This window comes from Varanus komodoensis, unplaced genomic scaffold, assembly GCF_004798865.1.
Source record: "Varanus komodoensis strain SLA01 unplaced genomic scaffold, ASM479886v1 scaffold39, whole genome shotgun sequence".
Taxonomy (NCBI): domain Eukaryota; kingdom Metazoa; phylum Chordata; class Lepidosauria; order Squamata; family Varanidae; genus Varanus; species Varanus komodoensis.
In genome coordinates this window covers 7,679,442-7,699,094 of record NW_025335922.1, presented here as the reverse complement: position 1 = coordinate 7,699,094, position 19,653 = coordinate 7,679,442, and the positions used below count along the sequence as shown (strand labels likewise).

General features: G+C 40.5%; 1 protein-coding gene across 1 annotated transcript in view; it reads right to left on the bottom strand.

The window, feature by feature from the left end:
- KIAA1549 (KIAA1549 ortholog) overlaps nucleotides 1-19,653 on the bottom strand; it is a 120,993-nt gene that overhangs the window by 82,011 nt on the left and 19,329 nt on the right. The window lies entirely within an intron of this gene.

The following is a 19,653-nucleotide window of genomic DNA, read 5'->3' as shown; positions in this document are numbered from 1 at the left end:
CCTCTCTGAGGTTGCAAATGCACTTCCAAGAGAGGAGAAAGGGACATACTGGGGGACAGAGGCTGGGTCTCTTTATCTACACTAGACAGGTATTCAGAGGCTTATTGGCACTGAAAGAAGGGGCCACTGGACAGCACCCTTAGCAACATAATTCTGTCTTAGCCCTTAACTGTAATATAGGGATACTACTACTCACCTACTTTACAGCAGGGGTTCCCACTGCGGCACCCAAAATGGTACCCATGAATGGGTTCCCAGCACGGAGCTCAAGAGGACATGAATTGTTTCATAAAGCAAAAACCCCCTTTAAAAAGAATTATATGAATGTATTCAGATTTCTAACCAATATACATAAACTTCACCAAAAGTGGATCAAAGATCCAAAGAAGTATTCATTTGACGTTTGCCTCTGTTGGCCAGCCATCTATATCTCAAATGCATTGTAAAGTACTCAATTTTCCATTTTTCTGGGGTGGCATCCTTCCCAAAGAGGCTCACATGGCACTCATGTGAGGCTACGGCAAGGGGCGGCATAGAAATGTTTTAATAAATAAATAAATAAATAAATAAATAAATAAATAAATAAATAAATAAATAAAGTTGTTTGTAACACCAGATGAAAACCTTCCTATTTTCCCAGGAATTTTAGTATTACAAGATCTGTTGTTTAAAATCCTTTACTGTTTTTTAAATATTTGTGTAGGTGTACTTGAAACCTTTGCATTGATTCGTACTTCTACATTTATACTTTGCATTGATTCGTACTTCTACATTTAAAAACTTGTACAGTGTATTTTGTGGTGCATGTAATGATTTTAATTGTTGCAGACTGCCCAGGGAAATTCAGTTGTTGATCAATATAGCAATGCAAACTATCAACAAATAAATCCCTTGCATTATTGGAGGTATTTATTCCTCCAATTAGGTAATATCAATCCTTGAGCTGTCAAATAAATGTGAAGAATACATTTAGGCTGACCATATGTTACTTTCCACAAAGCAGGCAAAGAATTTAAAAGAATAAAATATATGTGTAATATCCTTCTCCCAAAAAGAAGCACCTAGGGGACATATGTTTAAAAGCAGCATTAGCTGTACTACACTGCCAGCAATTAGCTGAATTAAACAATACCTTATTAAAAAGACATTGCAGTGTTTAAGACACAAAACAAAAGCTTTGGCTGAGTAAGAAACAGCCTGGGATACAGAAGCCCGGTAGCAGATGCCAAAGCCTTGAAGCACTAAGTAGGTATTATGGTGGTGCCCACAGCAGTGTCTCACATTTGCAAATGTGTCCATGGGCCCCAGAAAGTCTGCCTTACGGGGTTCAGGCTCAGCATGAACATATTGCATCCTTAGGCAGCTAACTGAGTTATTGACACCTGCTCTGAGCCCCCTTTAAAAATGTAACTAGGAAGGAAAGTCACCATTTTAACTTCCCACAGTGCCTGCAGCCTAGTGTCACCCCAGGGCACTGCGGGACTTTAAACTGAGCTACTGCATGCCTGACAGCAGCAGCCTGATTTAAAACCATGTGACTTGGAGGGCACTAATTCTCTAAAAATGCCCCTGACACTGCAGCTCTACAGGACTTTGTGGAAAATGTAAACAGTGGCACCAGCCACACAGTGTTGATTCCTCAGCGTTGAAAGAATTGAGAGAAATTAAAATGGCAACTCACAACTATTGGGCACCCACGCTGAGTGCTGCCACCAAAAGCCAGGTAAAACCAAGAGGCTACTTTGCCAAAGGCCCTAAAGCCAGTCCTGCTAGGCTTGTTGCAGGGTTTAGAAAGATGATATGTGTGAAGCACTTTGAGCACTTGAAAGCCCTCTAGCAATGCTAATTTTTGCATTATTAGCATGAGAATTTTTCTTATCTGATTACCTGAGAGCCAATGTGATTTGGTGGTCAGAGTGTTAACACTGGAGACCTGGGAAATCAAGTTCTAGTCCATGCTTGGTCATGAAGCTGACTGGGTGCCTTTGGGCCAATCACTCTCAGGCTAGCTTAACCTAGCCTAAACCGGAGCTATATGAGCCACCTTGGGTCCCTTACAAGAGGAAAAATGGCAGGATATAAATACAATGTAATAACAATACTCTTTGCTGGACACCTCATTTTAACTTTCTGCAATATCAATACCATCAAAGCCATATATATACACCTGTCATTGAGATTTTAGTATCAAATATTAGACATAGTTATTATACATTGTTAAATCACTGTTGGGGGAAAAAGGATTAACAGTTAGAGAAAAAATCAGCTGCCAGCTTAAAAAAACAATCAAAAAGAGACTTTGAAAGAATGGAGCCCTCAGGTGCCAGGATTCAAGGCTTCAGCATTCCCTAAAAGGCCAGTTACATAAATCAAAGCCACTGAAATTAATGAGATTGCCAGTAATAATTTGCAGCACAGCTACCTCGTGTCCTCTTCCATGTCAGTGAACCTGAACTATTAAATGGTGCATGTCAAAAAGAGTGCTGAAAAATAATGAAGACAACTATTTCCTCTTGATCAGAGCTGCCTGGTAACCTCATGGGAGGAGCATGCCGTTTCTGTTTTGCTCCATTTTGAGTGGTTTTGTGCATTCAATGCAATGGCAACACATTTCATGCACAATGGCAAAACTTCTTAGGGAATGCAACTCCCTTTCATTGCAAAGGAAACCAAGTTAAACTTTGACAATGTATGCTCCATTTATTTCAGTGGGACTGAAGTGAATCCAACCTATCCAAACAAAAAACATTTTGCTAAACCAACTGGAAAGGAAGACTCCCCATGAACTCATCATCCTGCAATTGCCCCATGTGCTGCTGGTTTTTTTAAAAAAAGAAACATTCTCCTTAGCTCATCTGAGTATCTCCTGCCAACTTCTGCCAAGGGGGGAAGGGCCACAGGTGAGTGAAGAAGCACCTGCTTTGGATGCAAAAGATCACAGAATCATAGAAGAGATGGAAGGGGCCATGAAAGCCATTGAATTCAACCCCCTGCTGTTGCAGGACACCACATTACACCATTCCACTCAGATGGCTGTCAAGTTTCTCCTTGAATGTCTCTAGTGTGGGAGAGCCCACCATCTCTCTAAGCAACTGTTTCCAGGTTCAAGCTTTGGAATCCCCAGATAGAGCAGGAAAAACTCCAGCCTGAAATTGCCAGGCAGTGTCAACTTTAGTGGACAAGGTGAACCAAGACTCAGTTGGCAGCTTTCTATGTTCCTATGACTTGTCTGTAGCCAACACTGGTATTCAGGAAATTACAAGAGCTCAGCCTTTCCATGTAACATCTGTCCAAGCAACCTGGAAGACTCTCCAAACAGTTACCCCCTCAAGTCAGAATTACAGCTAAAGTTCTCAGTGACGGAGACAGAGATGCACAGACGCCTCACCATCCATTTCCTCTGCTTGTTGATCATGATGTAGGCAGATTTCCTACCATCATGCCTGAGCCTAATTCAGGAGGAGGGATCAATCATTCTTTTTTGTCCTACTTTTTTGTGACATCTGAAATGGTCTTACTCAAGTGATTCTGCCATTTTCTCCCTTTATGCAATGAACCACACTATGAGCCAGTTTGCGAATTCTTGATAAGGACATTTTTGAGACAGATATCACAAAAGCATGTAGTTAAAGCAAGGCATCCTGCCGAGATGAAGCTTTGCTTCAAAACAAATCTGCAAGTCAGAAAAGCTAGCTTGCATACCCTACCTGCCTATAGCACTAAGATGGTTAGTCATCAGGTGTGTGAAAAATGGATCTTCAAACTCAAGCAACCTTAATGTCCTGTTGGTCATGAAACCTGCATATCTGCCTACAGTGTTACTGTAATGGGCTTAAATGCCAAATCTGGGGTATTAAGGATGCCAAGGATTGTATCTAAGGATCATACAAGGGATATAAAAATAATATCAGTAGATAGTATATTCTGATATGCTCCACAGGATCCCAGTTCTAATAGCATTAAGTATGCTGTAATTGAAAAAATGTTCAAATAGAGGCTCAATTTCTAGAGCAGAAGATTATTATTTACTTGGCAGAAAACTTAGCAGAGCTAACTCCCTCATGAGGCATAACAATGCACATACTCATTTGAGGACAATATGAATGCCTACAAAACTGATTTAAGATTAAATTGAATGCCAAGGGGAGTTTAGTATAATTCATTGGTTGCCCCTTTCATTCAGGAGAAAACAAAGGGGTTTCTTTTACATGTTGTTCTCTGAAAGGGCATGGGAAGACACCTAAGAAGGCCACTAATGAGTCCTACTAGGAGGTTTGAGAAGGACAAAAGTCCTGTCCTCCACTAATGTTGCACAGAAGGGCACTGACAAGAGGTGCAAAAAGAGAGATGGTGCCTACTTATTCAGTTCCATTCAGATACTATCACGGAAAGCGTAATCTGCATGCCCTCAACACTGAGATCACCGCAATTCAGAGAGTCCTCTAATGCAGAAATAAAGAGCAGGATGCAAGGAAGCATGTAGTACCCACTCAGTGAGTACAAGTTGTTTTCCTCTTGTAGGTTCAGTGCAGTACTCCACATGAGATTACATGAGCAAGCTCTCTGTCCTGCAAAAACAAATAGTTCATAACTTGAAAACATCATGCAAGACAGTTTTGCCAAAGCTCATTTCATGTCAGTTCTGTGGGCATCAAAGCATGACCTTTGACCAAAGCAGAAGACATAGACTCTGGCTGCTCTTCAGAAGATGGTAGCATAAAAACTCTGGCAACGGCAGTGGACATAACCACATACCTAGCAGACAGTGCTAAGTTAAGACAAGCCATTCCTTCCATCATGTCATGGCAATGTAATGTAGCTCAGATAGGCCACCAAGAAGGGCACTGAGATGTAGTCGAGCCACTTCTTTCATGGACACTGTAAGAATGAAAAGCAAAGTCCTAAAAGTCTTAATGTCTTGAATACAAATTTGCTGAATCCTGTACACAAGGGCACTCCATAGGGGCAAGTCCATGGAACCCATGAAGAAAAACTGCTCATTACAATTTAAGATATCAGTTGTGAGTGTTACATATAGGGGAAATCCACTGGTCAGGGACTGGTTTTGGGAACTGGAACACAGTATAATGTAACTCACTGGAAAGAATGTCCCCATGTTACAACACAGTATCAGCTGAAATTATACGAGTCAATGAATGGGCCAGAATGCCAAATGAAAATGGCCACTAAGCAGTCAGCTTGATGCAGTGTATGCTAGCACAGAATCAACTCTCAAGGCGTCATATCTTTGATGGAGTGGCAGGTAGGAATGTTGCTTAAATTTGCAATCTGTGACTGCAGAAATAATTTATATGGCCCTTTATGAACCCCCTAAATTATGCATTAAACTATTTTCTCACAATAACAATATCAAGTGCAAGACTCAGAGGGGATATGTTGGCGACATACCGGTATGTGAGGGGATGTCACATGGAGATGGGTAGAGACCTGTTCTCCCCTGCAGAGGAAGGCAGAATGCGCTCCAACGGAGCAAAGCTCAGGGAGCCAAGGTTTCATTTGGATGACAGTCAGGACCCCGAGGGTGTGGAATGGACTTCCACGAGAGGTCGTTGAGGCCCCATCGGTGCGGGTGTTCAAGGATAGGCTGGACATCCACATGGTGGGCATGTCGTGAGCAGAGCTGGCTGGTGCCGGAGGTCAGACTAGATGGCCCGGGAGACCCCTTCTGACTCGCTCTGTTTTCTATGTTTCTGTGTTTCGATATTTCCATTATGCAGACAATTTAACATTATCATTTGCAAAGCCACATCTATCAGCATCAGATTTGTAAAATATACTAAACAGTATAGGGAGGTTTGAGGATATAAAGTTAATTCTTCAAATATTCTACAAAATGTTACAGATCTGGTTGTGAGCCAAGAACCCTGAGAACTGCCCATCTCTCCGGACCGCCTCTGCAGCAAAGAGAACCAATCACTGAAATTGTTGCCCCTTCGTGCCTTATATGGAGTGCTGCTGAGCATGTGCAAGCTGCGGCATTTTCTGACCAATCATGGAATACTGCTGAGCATGTGCAAATCACAGCATCTTCTGACCAATCAGGGAACAATGAGTTATCTAGTGATTGCTGGTTGTATAAAGGCTATAGCTCTTCCCATTTTCTTTGTCCCCTTTTGGCACCCACAAGCTTGCGTTCTGTTTTCTGGATTTTGGAATAAATCTTACCTTATTTCTCAAGAAACTTCCTGCCTCTGCAAATCATCCCCCCTTTTTGGGGTAACATGGTCAGTATTAATTGTGGAATTAAATGGACAAACAAAACAATGAAATATGTTTGTATGTTATTACCAGCTAATATAGGTGAATGTTATAATCTTCATTATTTGACTATGATGAAGTGAACTTTAAATATGAATGGTCTTTATTTATTTTTACAAAAAACATCTTAGTTGATATTCCAAGTTAGTTGATGATTCCAAGATTAGAGTCAGAAATATGAAGATAATGTGTTGGAAATTATATGAGTGGAGCCAGCTTGTGTCCAAGGTCATACTAGATGCCGCAGGAGACCCCTTCTGACTTGCTGTGTTTCTATATTTGGGAAGGTAAAAAAGTAAGAACAGCACCAATAACTATGGAAAGCTCTTTTGAAGAGAGGCATAAATATCTAATGCTAAGCAATTAAAAGCAATGCTTCAATGGATAAATCCACGTGATAATTTGAAACATTATTTTAAATCCATCATCAGCTTTACTAAGATATAGTAGGAAAAAGCTGAGTGAAACAGATTTTTTACATTTTTGTACATGTAATAATATGTAATTTGTGAAGACGTGATCATCATTCTTGTCAACATAAGTTTTTACATTCATGTGACAGATATGGGATAGGAAAATACAAGATCAATTACTGCCATGTCGATACACAAAGCATTGCTCTTATTCATACAGTGTACTCGTTTCCCACCTATCTACGTAACTACCATGGTGGTTTTCAAATATACAGAAGTCCAATACACTCACTTTTGAGTTTTCAAGATCTAGGGCACAACCCAATGAGGCTGCCATAACTCTCCAGGGCAGGTCAACTCAGGCTGTTCCTCTCAACCTGCTAAGCAACCAGACAGCTGATTTTGGCCATCAAATGGTGATGCCTCAGTGGGAGAGGGGAGCAGGCTGAGGCATCACTAGAATATGTCGTATCTTGGCAGTAGTGGTCTATTCGCCCCCAATGCTCTAAACTCTTTCCCTGTGGTCATATTTATAACCTCAGGAGAAGGAGCTGATAGGATGTTCTTTACATGCTAGCTGTGGGCGGGGGGGGGGGGGGGGGGCAGCTGAGGGCATTCTGAGTTCAGATCCTCAGCTCTGAGTTCAGAGTTATTTTCCAGTCTCAGAGCTGGAAGTCCAAATGGTCCTCTGCCCCTCCAGATGCTGTCACGATGTGCGGGAAGTCATGCAAGAAGAAAAAAACATGACAGGACAGATGAATTTGGCAGCACTGTCAAATGTAAACTGGAAGAAAGCCAAAAAAAAAAAAATTAGAACACTATGTAGTGAATTTGAACAATGTCTAGAAGGCAGTGTCTCTAGTAGGAGAAAGGGTGTTCAGCAGCCATAGGTACATGGGTAATTCTGCTGCCATCGCAAGGCATTTCGTCTGTTATCCTTTTCAGTCAAAAGAACTCAATAGTTTTTAAGTGGCTTTGAGTTCAATTCACCAATAAACTGTCCTTTATAAAAAACACAGAAAAAAGGGATCACTTAAACCAGAGGGGAGCATCTGTATTGAGTGGGTTATAAAGGAAGAACAGCAAGAAGGTTATTAAATTTGACAGGTAGTGTAGAGGACTTTCAGAGCATCCAGAAGCCAGGATAATTTGGGGGGAGTCATAACAGGGTCTAACATACAGCCAAAATTTGTTCTGGTTAGGTCCAACTGCAGAGACAGTTCCTTGGTAACAATTCCAGCAAAAAAAAAAAAAAAAAAAAAACAAATTACACCTGTGTTTGCTGTGGGGCAAAAATAAAATAAAATAAAAAAACTATGTTGCTTTACTAAAGCGACTTTGCCTTCCTTGTCTCCCAATAAGGAAAGTTAGCTTGTGGCTTACTGGCAACATTTCATTTTCCTCTGAAATGGAGGAAAGAGAGGAACTTTAACATTCAAAACTTCGTAACTTGTGTTTTGGCATGGAATAAGAAATGTGCATAAGTTCAGGCAGACAGTGTGGAACCCTGCAAACAAGGGACATGTATAAGCTTATCTTTGCCTGTTCATGATCTTCATCTATTCTCAATCAGGGTATTCTACTGTTCGATAACCTTTCACACCAGTGGTTTCATGCTTCCCAGTTTATGCTTGAAACTAATTTGTGATAACCTTGACTGAATCAGGCCCTTAGAGTTTTGCAGCTTTCTTTTTGGACCATGGAAGCCATGGCATTTTGAGCCATAAAATGGGTGCCATGGGAGGCATGTCAAAGGACAAATTACCTGACCAAAATATCGCACACAAGACAGAGGGGCCCCATAACAGACAACTCCTTTGCACCACCTCTTTCAGAGCAATTCTTGTTGCAGTAGGAGAAGTAGAAAACTTTGCTGGGCACCTGTAGACACCACATTACCTACTCCTAATCAAAGATCTTAGTATCCCTCAGTATCCCTTTTCTGCTTATTATTATATAGCCTTTTTGAGGTTGTTTGTTGGTTTGTTTGTTTATGCTAGTCTGGATTTCCTCTGGTAGCTGGTAGCTTAGGTCAAAGCAACTCAGAGTGACTGGCTGAGCGGAAGACTATAGGAAAGGCAGAGTATCATATGATAGTAAGCAGAAAGGAAAATGCTATGTTGGTCCCACAACGGCCTAAACCAGTTCAACAATACCACTGGAAAAAGCTAGCAAGAAATAAGGAGGCATAATATAGTCTAGTGCTACCAAATTTAAATCTTTATCTACCAAATACAATATTTAAGAACTGCAACTGGTAAAAACAACTCTGATCAGGGCACCTTTATTTGCTGAATCAAATAAAGCAATTTGCCAGCTTGCTTTAGAGAGTCATTTATCCCATTAAAACCACAGTGCCAATTAAATATCCTTACTGCAACACCAAGCTTTAATTCTTCTTCTTTGTCCTTTGCTTTCTTCATTCCACCATGCTTTGCAAAACTGTATTTTCCATGTGTTCCATGTAACTCAATATTTAGGGCTGCTTCACTTTGTCTTAGGTGAGTGTCACTTCCATGTAGAAAAAAGCAAGTACACTGCATACACATGCTAACAAATCATCACTAGACCTGTTCAGAAAGTTCTGCCACTCACTGGATGAAAACATGTGGTGGGAACGTGGTCATGATGACTAACACCACTCCAAGCATCACACACACTGCCTAACCACTCCTGGAGTCTGTGCATACAGTGCAAATCTTTGCACAGAGGAAGGCTTTAAAAACTTTCAAATTATCAGGAGCTCGGCTGGTTCAATGGCTATGCACATTTGGTTGTGTCTCTCTGCAGAGGCACATCATGCACATGGACATCAGGGGGTAGAGCTAGTCAGTATTCATAACGTCAGGGGTGGCGATAGTAGGTATAGTCCCGTTTTTCCCACCTCCACCGTATGTTCATCCAACCTCTGAAGGAACTTCTGAATAGGGCTCACATCATGCCATTCTGGCTACATGTTAATATTCCACTGTGCCCACTCTCAAAAACAGTTATACGCATTTGCTGCAGGTGATGGTTTACATGACGCACACATACTTTTTCCTACACAGATGTCATCTCCAAGTTTGAAAAGTGTCATCTGTGAGGCAACCCATGAGTTTATATAAGGCATGTATAACTACGGTGTATGTTCCAGTGTTAATGCATATAAACAGACCTCTCTGAAGTCATTTAAGTACCGGTTCTTAACCATGCAATCTTCCTGCCACATACTGGACGATCTTTAATCAGAATTCAGTAACCACCATGAAAGGAGAAAGGGATAACTTTTGCAGTGTCCAGAAGGCTACTGAACAGAGCTAGTCGCCATATCTAATCAAGCTGACCCTTCTCTACTCAAAGTGTCTTTCCATAGCAGGAAAACAAAAAAGTTGTTCTTGCATGGTTCTGAAAGTGAATAGTTGACCTCTGTTGAAATTCTTTCTGCTGCTGTGTTATAATTCTTTCAAAGTTTTGTTTCCCCGGTAAATGGTTAGCAGCGCACTGCTTATAGCTGCCCTCAGCTTGCAAACTGCGAGTGTCCTAGTTCTGCCAGAACAGATACAGAGAACACTCCATGAGAGAAGTAAGAAAGGCACCGTGTACAGGTGGCTGCTTTCTGCCCAGAAGCATTGAAGGAAGCAGTTCTGAGAAGCAGAAGCATTTTAGAAGCAAGAAGAGAAAGAGTGAAGTCATCCTCCAATGACCTCGTCCCGGCAATAAGCCCTGTGAAGTACAACGGGATCTGTTACCAACTAAATGTACACAGGATTAGGGTTTCCCAGCTGAACCCGACGTGATGTGGGAGATCAGGCCTGGAGCTCTCAATGCTTTACAGTTGTTGTGGTCTTTAATAAGCTTAAATACAGCTTACAGGGAGGTAGGAGCTCCGTCTTTGGTTCAAGACCATGTTACAGATACTTGTACCTTTTCCTGGCAGCAGAACCAATGGCAGGTTCAGCACAGTGTGATTCAGTCTGGAAAAAGTGCAGGGAAGAAGATCCTTAGTCTTCTGCCTGAAAGATGGGGCCAGAGCATATTTTCCTTTAATTTTGTAATCTGAGGGCAAAACACTCTTCATCCCAGCACCCCCACTATGATCAAAATCAGAGCCCCCCCTTCTTTTAAACTGATTTTTTTGTCAAGAAAAAAGGCCACATCTCCAGTGTCACACCTATTGCCCCTTCACAATCTCTTAACTTTTTGTGATTGAATCAGTGATACAGTATAGAAGCAAGCAGGTGTTTCCAGCTGTATTTATCTAATTCCACATCTAATCACAACTTTCTTAATATTCTGGTACAACAGAGAGTAAAGAATTAAACATAGCCTGCCCTAACCTGGAGCACTCTAAATGCCCTGCACAATCATTCCTGGCCACATGTTGTTTGGGGATTATGAGACTTGCAGTTTGAAATATCTGGAGGGCACCAGGATGGTGAAGGCTGATGTAATGGCTCTCTGTACAGACCAACAGAGAGACATCAATGTGTCTTAATCTCCCCCCATCTAGTCCATAGCAGTTCTTCCTCCAGTCAGGAGTTGGGAAACCCTTCAGTCCTTTCAGGCAGAGTATTCATTTCAGATCTGGTTCTGATACAACAAGCAAACAAAAAACCCAGAAGGAGTCTTCTTTTCCCTTTTCAAATCATATTGCTATAGTAAAATCACACCAATTTAGAAAGGGGCTTAGAAAACCATTTTAAAGCCTCGTACCCTGTCTTTTGATCAAGTTATCACTAAGCCATCCTGCAACAGATGGCAACAAAAACAAAAACTGACAAACATGCACACAACCTAGTGGTCCTTGGCCCTTTGGCTGATAGATCAAGCCAGAATTTGTTTCACTTTGCTGTACCAAAGTAACCGGCTGTTAGAGACAAGTGTTCGTTCAAGCAGGGAATGGTGGAAATAGGCTCTATGCTAGCCACTCCTTCTCTGGATGATAGATGGGATCCGGGCTGGTTTACTCCTTGCCATAACGTTCTTTCTAGAAGCCAAGTGGGCACCTACCATTGCCTCTTAGACCTCTGGCTGAAAGACGGGCTGGAGTATGCTTTCCTTCAATTCTGTAGTTTGAGGGCAAAAGTATGAATCACACTCCAAGTTCAGGAAAGACAAATGTTGGTTCTGTGGTGTAGACATTTGATGTAGTCTGCCAGGAAAGTAGCTAAAGTTACCAAAGTCATACACAGGGACTTTCTATTACATCATTTTTAATTTTTCTTTTAGAGTACAAAGGAAATTTATATAATATTAATTTAAACCATATAACCATTTCAAATATGATTGTGCAATTCAATGTGAGTTTTAGATGATGATTCAAAATGGGATACAAACCTCACTAATTCAAGCAGTTTTATTTTAATTTCCTGTTATTTAAAATTATGACAGAATCATACATAATGCAGTAGAGTTATGAAAGAAAGAAAAGCATGTCCTGCCTAATGGTAAAGGATTTTAAATACAGAAAATCTAAAATAATCTAGACTCAATTTTCTGCTACTATAGTTAAAACAATTATCACTTTTTTCAATGCAACTTGTGTGTTGATGGAATTTCTGGCAGCATGAACCAAAAATAAACTAGCATAACCACAAAAATGCCAAGTGAAGTAATGGAATGGTTTAGCTGGTCATCCAAGAGGCCAATAAAATCTTTTTTTTCTTTTTCTTCTTCTTTTTTGTATTGAAGTATTGCTAGAAATAACTAAACAGTATTGTACTCCAGTTTTAATTTTTTTGGTTGCACTTCAGGTCACAAAGCAATTTGTAGAACTGTTCTGTATTACAAGAAGATGGAAAATGACCCTTTACAATGACTTTCACCTTTATGAATTAACTATTAGCTAAGCATCTTCAAGCTTACACTGACTGAGACAGATAATTGGAAATGGTGAAGGGTGGGGAGAGGTTATCAAAATTATTCCACACAGAATCAAACTTTGTCCAGATAGTGAACAAACAGGAAATTATTGTGAATGAAAAGTAGCCCTTTAACACAAAATAGCACCTATGTCCTGAAACTGATGGAAGAAACACATCTACAAGCAGTTTCATCTTGCAAGGACCAAAAATGTTTTAAATGCTCATTATTTACCAACAAGGAATGGCTATAGCTCAGTGGAAGAGCTTTCTGTTCGCTTACAGAGCCTCTAGCATCTTCAGGTAGGTCAGGGTGAAAACTTGTGTCAGAAACCATGGAAAGCAGTATGACCCAGGGGTATACCCTGATGTTCCAGGTATTTTGGACCCCATCTCTCATAAATCTTCACCACTGGCCAAGTTGACCAGGGAATTGTTGTCCAAAACATTTGGAAGGCATCAGTTTGCTCACCCCTGAAGTAAACACTCAGGAACCAAATGAACAATCCAACTTGCTGCAAGGAAACTTCCTAGGTTAAATCCATCATATAAGTGAACCAGCCCCAAGCCGTCCTAGGCGTGTTTCACGATGGATGGGATAGAAATGTTTTAAATAAATAAAATAAATCACTAGTGCAAATCATGTTTGACTAGGACACACACTGACTGAAATGTTGCTTACTACCAAAACTAAAAACAAAACTACCACAATTTTTAAGTAAGCGTGATACTGAATATGGCGAATATAGATTCTACATTATAAAGATTAATAGTAACATCTGCACATTTGTTAAGTGTTTCTGGTTTCAATTTTGTAAAAAAAAACCCTGCCTAATTTTAAATAATTGAAAATATATCCCTAGTGGGCTTCCTCAAATGTTCAAGATTATTTTTCTCTCAAAAATATTTGGTTTTGAAATTTGAAAGTCTATAAATTTTTTACTGACTTGACAGAAATACCATTCAGGTAAACCAAGACTGCAATGTCCTTTGCGTCAGAAAGGCTAGACAATCTTTCCCAAATATATGATAGCTATTTTCCAGAGAAAGTTTGCATCTGTGGCATGCGTTTCACAGCAAGTCCATGCAGCATCTCTCAAATGGCAGTGAGGCAAGCGTTGTGAATATTCCAGATGGCACAAAATGAGCTATATTAGAATTCTGTGCTCCATTATCACAACCTGGTTGTCAGCCACTTGTCTGGAGCAAACCTTTCACTTCTGGGTAAGTAGCTGTCCAGTACCTACTGAAGTTGTCCTATAAACACAAGTGGGAAGCAGAAAAACATTTTCTATGAGCTTACAAGTATAAATATGCTTATCTGCAAGACAGGGTTATGGTAAAAGAGAGGGTAAAAAAGGAACAACCAATTTCCAAGCACCAACTACACAGTCAAAATCTATGCAGAAATCTGGTGGCAGAATTATGTTTTCTGAACATAAGTAAAAACATTTCAGCTTTTACTTGATTTTAAAAAGGGGTCCTGGTTTGCCAGGCTGCAAAAATATGCCTGTGTGTGAGCAATTAACATAAAACATAAAAAGATCCATATTCAATGTAGTACTGAGATTTGAAGGATAAGCCACAGCAACTTGAAAGAACTGGAAGTTGGTAAAAATAAGTTCCTGAGATACCTACATCTCCAAAGGTAGCCCACTTATTTTATAAGAGGGTCTTACCTAAGGGAGCTTGTCTAAGTTATGTCAAGAGTACCTAGTCTCCAAAAATCTGTTACCAAGTATTTTAACTATCCCAGGAGCCAAAAACAAGTCGAAAGACAATAGATGGACTGGATCGGAAAATAGCCAAGACTTCTTTCACATTCCCTGAATGCTGTTGTTTATTTAAAATGGATCATGAAATAGCCCAATATCTACAAACTTTCAATTTTGCTGAAGTTTGCTGAAAGTTCCAAGAAATCTGTGCACAGTGGAGATAGTGCACAGTATTAATTACTGTAATACTGTAATACTTACAGTGCACAGTATTACTTTCTGTACTGCCCTTTATATCAAAACCTCAGGAAAAGATTCTTGGGACAAATCTTGGCAACTTTACAGGGCAAATGTGTCTACATGAAGATCTGCTGGTCAGCGTCACATGCACAAACAGCTTCATTTGCTAAAACTGTGTAGCATATTTATGTAGTCACTCTGAATGCTAATGCAAATGACTGCGCAGGCGAAGGGTGAACCTGATTTATGTTTTGTCATTACATTTTATGTTTTGTTATTACATTAAACTACATTATTTGCAAAGACTATTAGTCATACAGAATAAAATGTTTGACTCTGACACGTGTGTGTGTACGTACATACGCGCATTTCATTAAAACACTGTCTTACATCTGAGGGACAAGGCATGAGTGTCCTAAAATGTCTATGTCAGGATAGTGCCAGTTACAAAAAGATCCCTGGCTGAGATGCTGGACACTAACTTGCACAAATTTGAATATGTTAATTTACACAGGCAAATATATTGTGCTGTGGCAGCAACCCTCTCCTCTCAGTCTGCAGATTTCCCTGCACTGGACAACTCAAATGAGGTTAGAAGCCCACAAAAGGATATTTCTCTCCCCAACCCCTGAAGAGCCTATAGGGACAAAGGGGGAACAAAGGTGCTACAGCCGTTCTCTCCTGTTCCACCCAAACTCAAATTGGCTTTAAGCCCAGCTCTTCAGGCTCAGGGCAGCCAATCAGGGAGCCCTATTTACCCCCCCCCCCCCCAGCATCACAAATGAATAAACTTTGATTGGGGCCCCTTTGGAGTTTCCTTTCTCACTCCACATCCCCTCTGCTCAGAGGAAAAAATGCTTCAAGTTTGGCTCAAAAGGTTCCGGGTCAAATAGCAAAGATTCAGGGCCCCAACCCCGAAGGACATCCCCTAATGCCATTCTCGGCATATGCTTTAAGTTTAAGCTATACTAATCAAACCAAAACACCCATCTATGGAAATATCAACCTTGAAGAATAAGAGAGCATGCAGTGAATATAGTCTGACTTCAATAAGACCAAAGCATTTTTAATGCAAGTATGCTATCTTTAAGTAGTTTGTGGACTGAAGCATAAAGAGTGCTTCATTTCATTCTCCTCCCCTCAAAGGGACGAATGGGAAGAAAGTAGGTACAATTCAATTTGGTGCCAGAGTGCAAAGTTTTGCTTTATATTAAATAAGACCAAACAGGAAGCCCTGCATTTATGTAACTATGCAAGGCACCACAGTGACTAACACCTTATAAAGGAATGGAAAATGGAAGGGTGGAGAAACACTGAACATTATATAGCAGCTGACTTTTTATTGTTGACCTACCAAAATCTAACCATGGCTACTAGAAAAACAATTTAACAAAATCAATTGTAGCCAGAAGTCCTGGAAAATTATTCCCTTACTTAAAAACCACTATGCAGTCTAATCAGTAGACCACAGTAGCTCTTGAATGTATTTATAAGAATATGACACAAACACATCACAAACATACAGAATATTGTAAAATGGAGATCAAGGTTCAAATCATACTCTGCCCAGAAGTGCCTTTGGACCACACGTGCTCCCCCACTCTCCCAGGGGTGCTGCGTGAGCAAAATGGGTATGGACAAGTATATATGCCACCCAAGCTCCTCAGAGGAAGGGAGGAATAGAAATGAAACAGGAAAATAGAATACAATATTGAAGATTAGGATACTGAGGGGGGAAATCTTCATTTTAATGGATATGCATTTTCTTCAGTTTCTGATGTCAGCAATGTGAAATAACAGGTTTCATCACAGACAAGCCAGATGCACTCCTGGTCAGTAGAAAGGCAGATTACAGAAAGGGAATTCGACCTGTGGAGGGTGGAGTCACCCTTGAAGACTCTAGCACATAGTTTGGGTTTACTCCCAGATTCTGCCCTGAACATGGATGCCCAGGTGTTGCTAGTAGCCAGGAGTGCATTTGCACAACTGCCTCTAGTATGCCAACTGTGCCCATTGTTGGAGATAGCAAACCTAGCCTCAGTAGACCTTATTTGGACTACTACTGTAATACTTTCTACATGGGACCATCTCTGGAAAGTCTTTGGAAACTTCAGTGGGTCCAGAACAGAGCACCAGCCTGTTGTCTTGTACCAGTTAGGAGTCGGTGAATCCCTCCTTATACTATTTTCACTGGTCAATGGTATGTTTGAAGTATTGGTTATAGCATATAAAGTCCCATGTAACTTGAGACTTTCTTCCCATAGATCCCTGCCTAGTTTTTAAGATCTTTAGGAGAGGCCCTTCTCTCAGTCCCACCGCCACTGGAGGCACTTTTGGTGGCAATGCAAGTGAAGGCCTTCTCTGTGACTGCTACCAGGGGCCAGGTTGGCTCCCTTTTTGTTATCTTTCTATCACCAGGCCAGGAAAGCAGCCAAAGATGTTTATATTCAGGAAAGACATGAAAACTGGTTTGTAACTGAAAGCAGTTTTAACTGGTTGGGTGCTGAGTACTTCTTTTTTATATTTTTCTTAAGCTCTTAGGTTTGGCTTAAGATTGTTTTTATCTGTATTTTACTGTTGTTAGCAACCTGGCATGCCATTTTTGGCAGAAAGGTAGAATATTTTGTTGCTGTCATTGTTTAGTGGCAAAGATGTGCCCAACTCATCCTGACCCATGCAGTTAAATAAATACAATCATTTTGTGTGTTCTGTTATTGAGAGACAGTGTGAATGTGGGGTGGGCTAGAGAGCTGGACTGGGGACTAGGGAGATTGGGGTTCTAGTCCCCACTCAGCCATGAAGTTCACTGGTTGAGTCACATCCTTTCAGCCTAACCTTCCTCACAGAGTTGTTGCTGTGTGGATAAAATGGAATGTTGAAGGGTTATGCAAGCCACCTTGGGTTCCTAGCAAGAGTGGAATATAAATGAGGTGGAATAACAACAACAACATTCTTAAAAAACAAGCAGGAAGAATTTTCCCAAAAAAAAGCCCATTCTCTAACTGCTCTTTCAGTTCTTCCTACAGCCACATCTAATCAATCACACTTCTGGGGGTCAAGTTAGAGTGTGAAAGGAAGAGACAGATTTGCTGCAGCACTGCTGGATGTTTTCCTCTTGTATTGGCTTCGGAATTGCAGTGCTGGATTGAAAGAAGCAAGACAGACTGAAAGACGCAGGATATAGCCATGCAAGGCCATAGTAACAAAATATCAAGAAGCCAATGAATTATATCAGTGAGCTGCATGCAGGACCTGCCAAATATCCATACAAGATTTACTTTTGTAAATCCAACTGTCTTGAGCTGGGATCACACCCAAGTAAGTATGCATAAGATGCAGATTTATAGCCAAGAAGGCTTTCTTAAGGTCCCAGATTGCACCGAAATATACTGGGACTGGCCACCCAAAACAAAACAAGGGTGTGGTCCTTTCTCAACACATGAGATGTCTGTTCCAAATAAGCAAGAGTTTTATTAACAGAAACGAGTGGAACTGCCTGGAGTAGCAACAACCCAGAGCTTGCAGATTGAGATGTAGATCCTCTATATAAAAGGCTTTCAGTGATGCGTATGCAGTGGTTCGTGGGAATGGAGATCCTATTTCCTAGAGCTCAAGAAACACTTGCCAAACCGAGAGGAATCCACAAGGAAGCAGTCCAAAAGGTACTTCTACATGACTCTGATAACCTAGCTCTATCTTTAATGCACATACATGCAGCAAATATTTGATGCATGCCATTTCCAAAGACTGCACCTTATTTCACACCGTAACACTGTCACTGGTTATATAACACACTGCTCAGTCACATCTCCAAGAGAGGCATAATTAATGCCTTGTTCTAAATCACTTGCACTCTCTCACTTGAGAGAAAATTCTGGCTTTCCTCCTACACCTTCCCTAAAATCCAAGACCATCTGCTTGAAATTTCACTCCATTCAACAGGAGATTTGCTTAACTGACATGTTTTCTTAAAAGGAGAGAGTCCTGTTTCTGAATTGCTCCTTTGTTAATAAATAAATAATCAATACAATGGTGGGGGGCTGAAAACCCCTAACATATCAAGTCACAAACTATAAATAACATGAGAGCTAGGTAGAAGATTTAATTACAAGAGTCACAACTTCCAGCTTTTTCTACAATGCAAAATTAATTTGTGAAGAGGCTTTCTTCAATTTGTGAAGAGGCTCTGCCCCAATTTCATTTCTTCCTCTTTCTCCTGATATTCCTCTAAATCTAAATATTCCACTTCTTGCATAAACGCACACACACAAAGATTGCTTTGCCATTTCCTTGACCCCAGCCCTGCAACATCCTTATCTCTTTATTGGCAAACCAGAACTCCCTGCCGCCATCTTCCCTCACTTCATTATAGTTATCATGTGCAATATACCAGCCCAGTGTTAAGGGATGAAGTGCCAATCACTCATTTTTCTTTCTGTACGCGTGGGAAAAATAATACTTGCACTGTGCATTCCTAAGCCTTGTCAGTAAATTAATTTCCCCACTTTTATCTAGCACAGTGCATAATCTATCACGTATGCAATAGATCTGCATGTGCCTCTTCAAAAGATCGCCCAAATGTAGTGTTGCACGTATGGTCCAAGATTCACTTGCCTGCACATGTGAAGACACAAAATCCTGCTAACAGTTCACATTAACATGAAGACTCGTCTATTGTATTCCATTCTCTTTCAAGGAATAGAAGAAATCCAAGTTTATTTTCAGATCAAGGAAGCAGAAGCTAGTTTTAAAGTCTTCCAGCTATGGTTCTGCTACTGGTTCCCGATACATAGCAGAGTTAATAACAAACCATGATTATTATCTTCCAAAGAAACTGTTCAGAGTCTGGGGAAAGTGATACATTTAAATAGTTGTACTGGATTTTTTTAAAGGTTAGATTTTCCCATTGCAACAGTTTACAGCAGAAACTAGACTAAACAAGAGAAATCAAATTATAAACATCTTTTCAAAACAAGGTGAAATCTAATCAAACAGGCATTAAAACTGTTAACCTTCTGCCAGCTTAGCTCCCAAACTAACTAAAATATAACACAGCTTCTAAAAGGAAGCCAATTTTAAAATCCAGTAAGTGTTCAAAAAGGCATTCCACGGGCATGAGACAACCCAGAAGTTGTGTCTCCCAGTATAATCTTCCTGCATAAT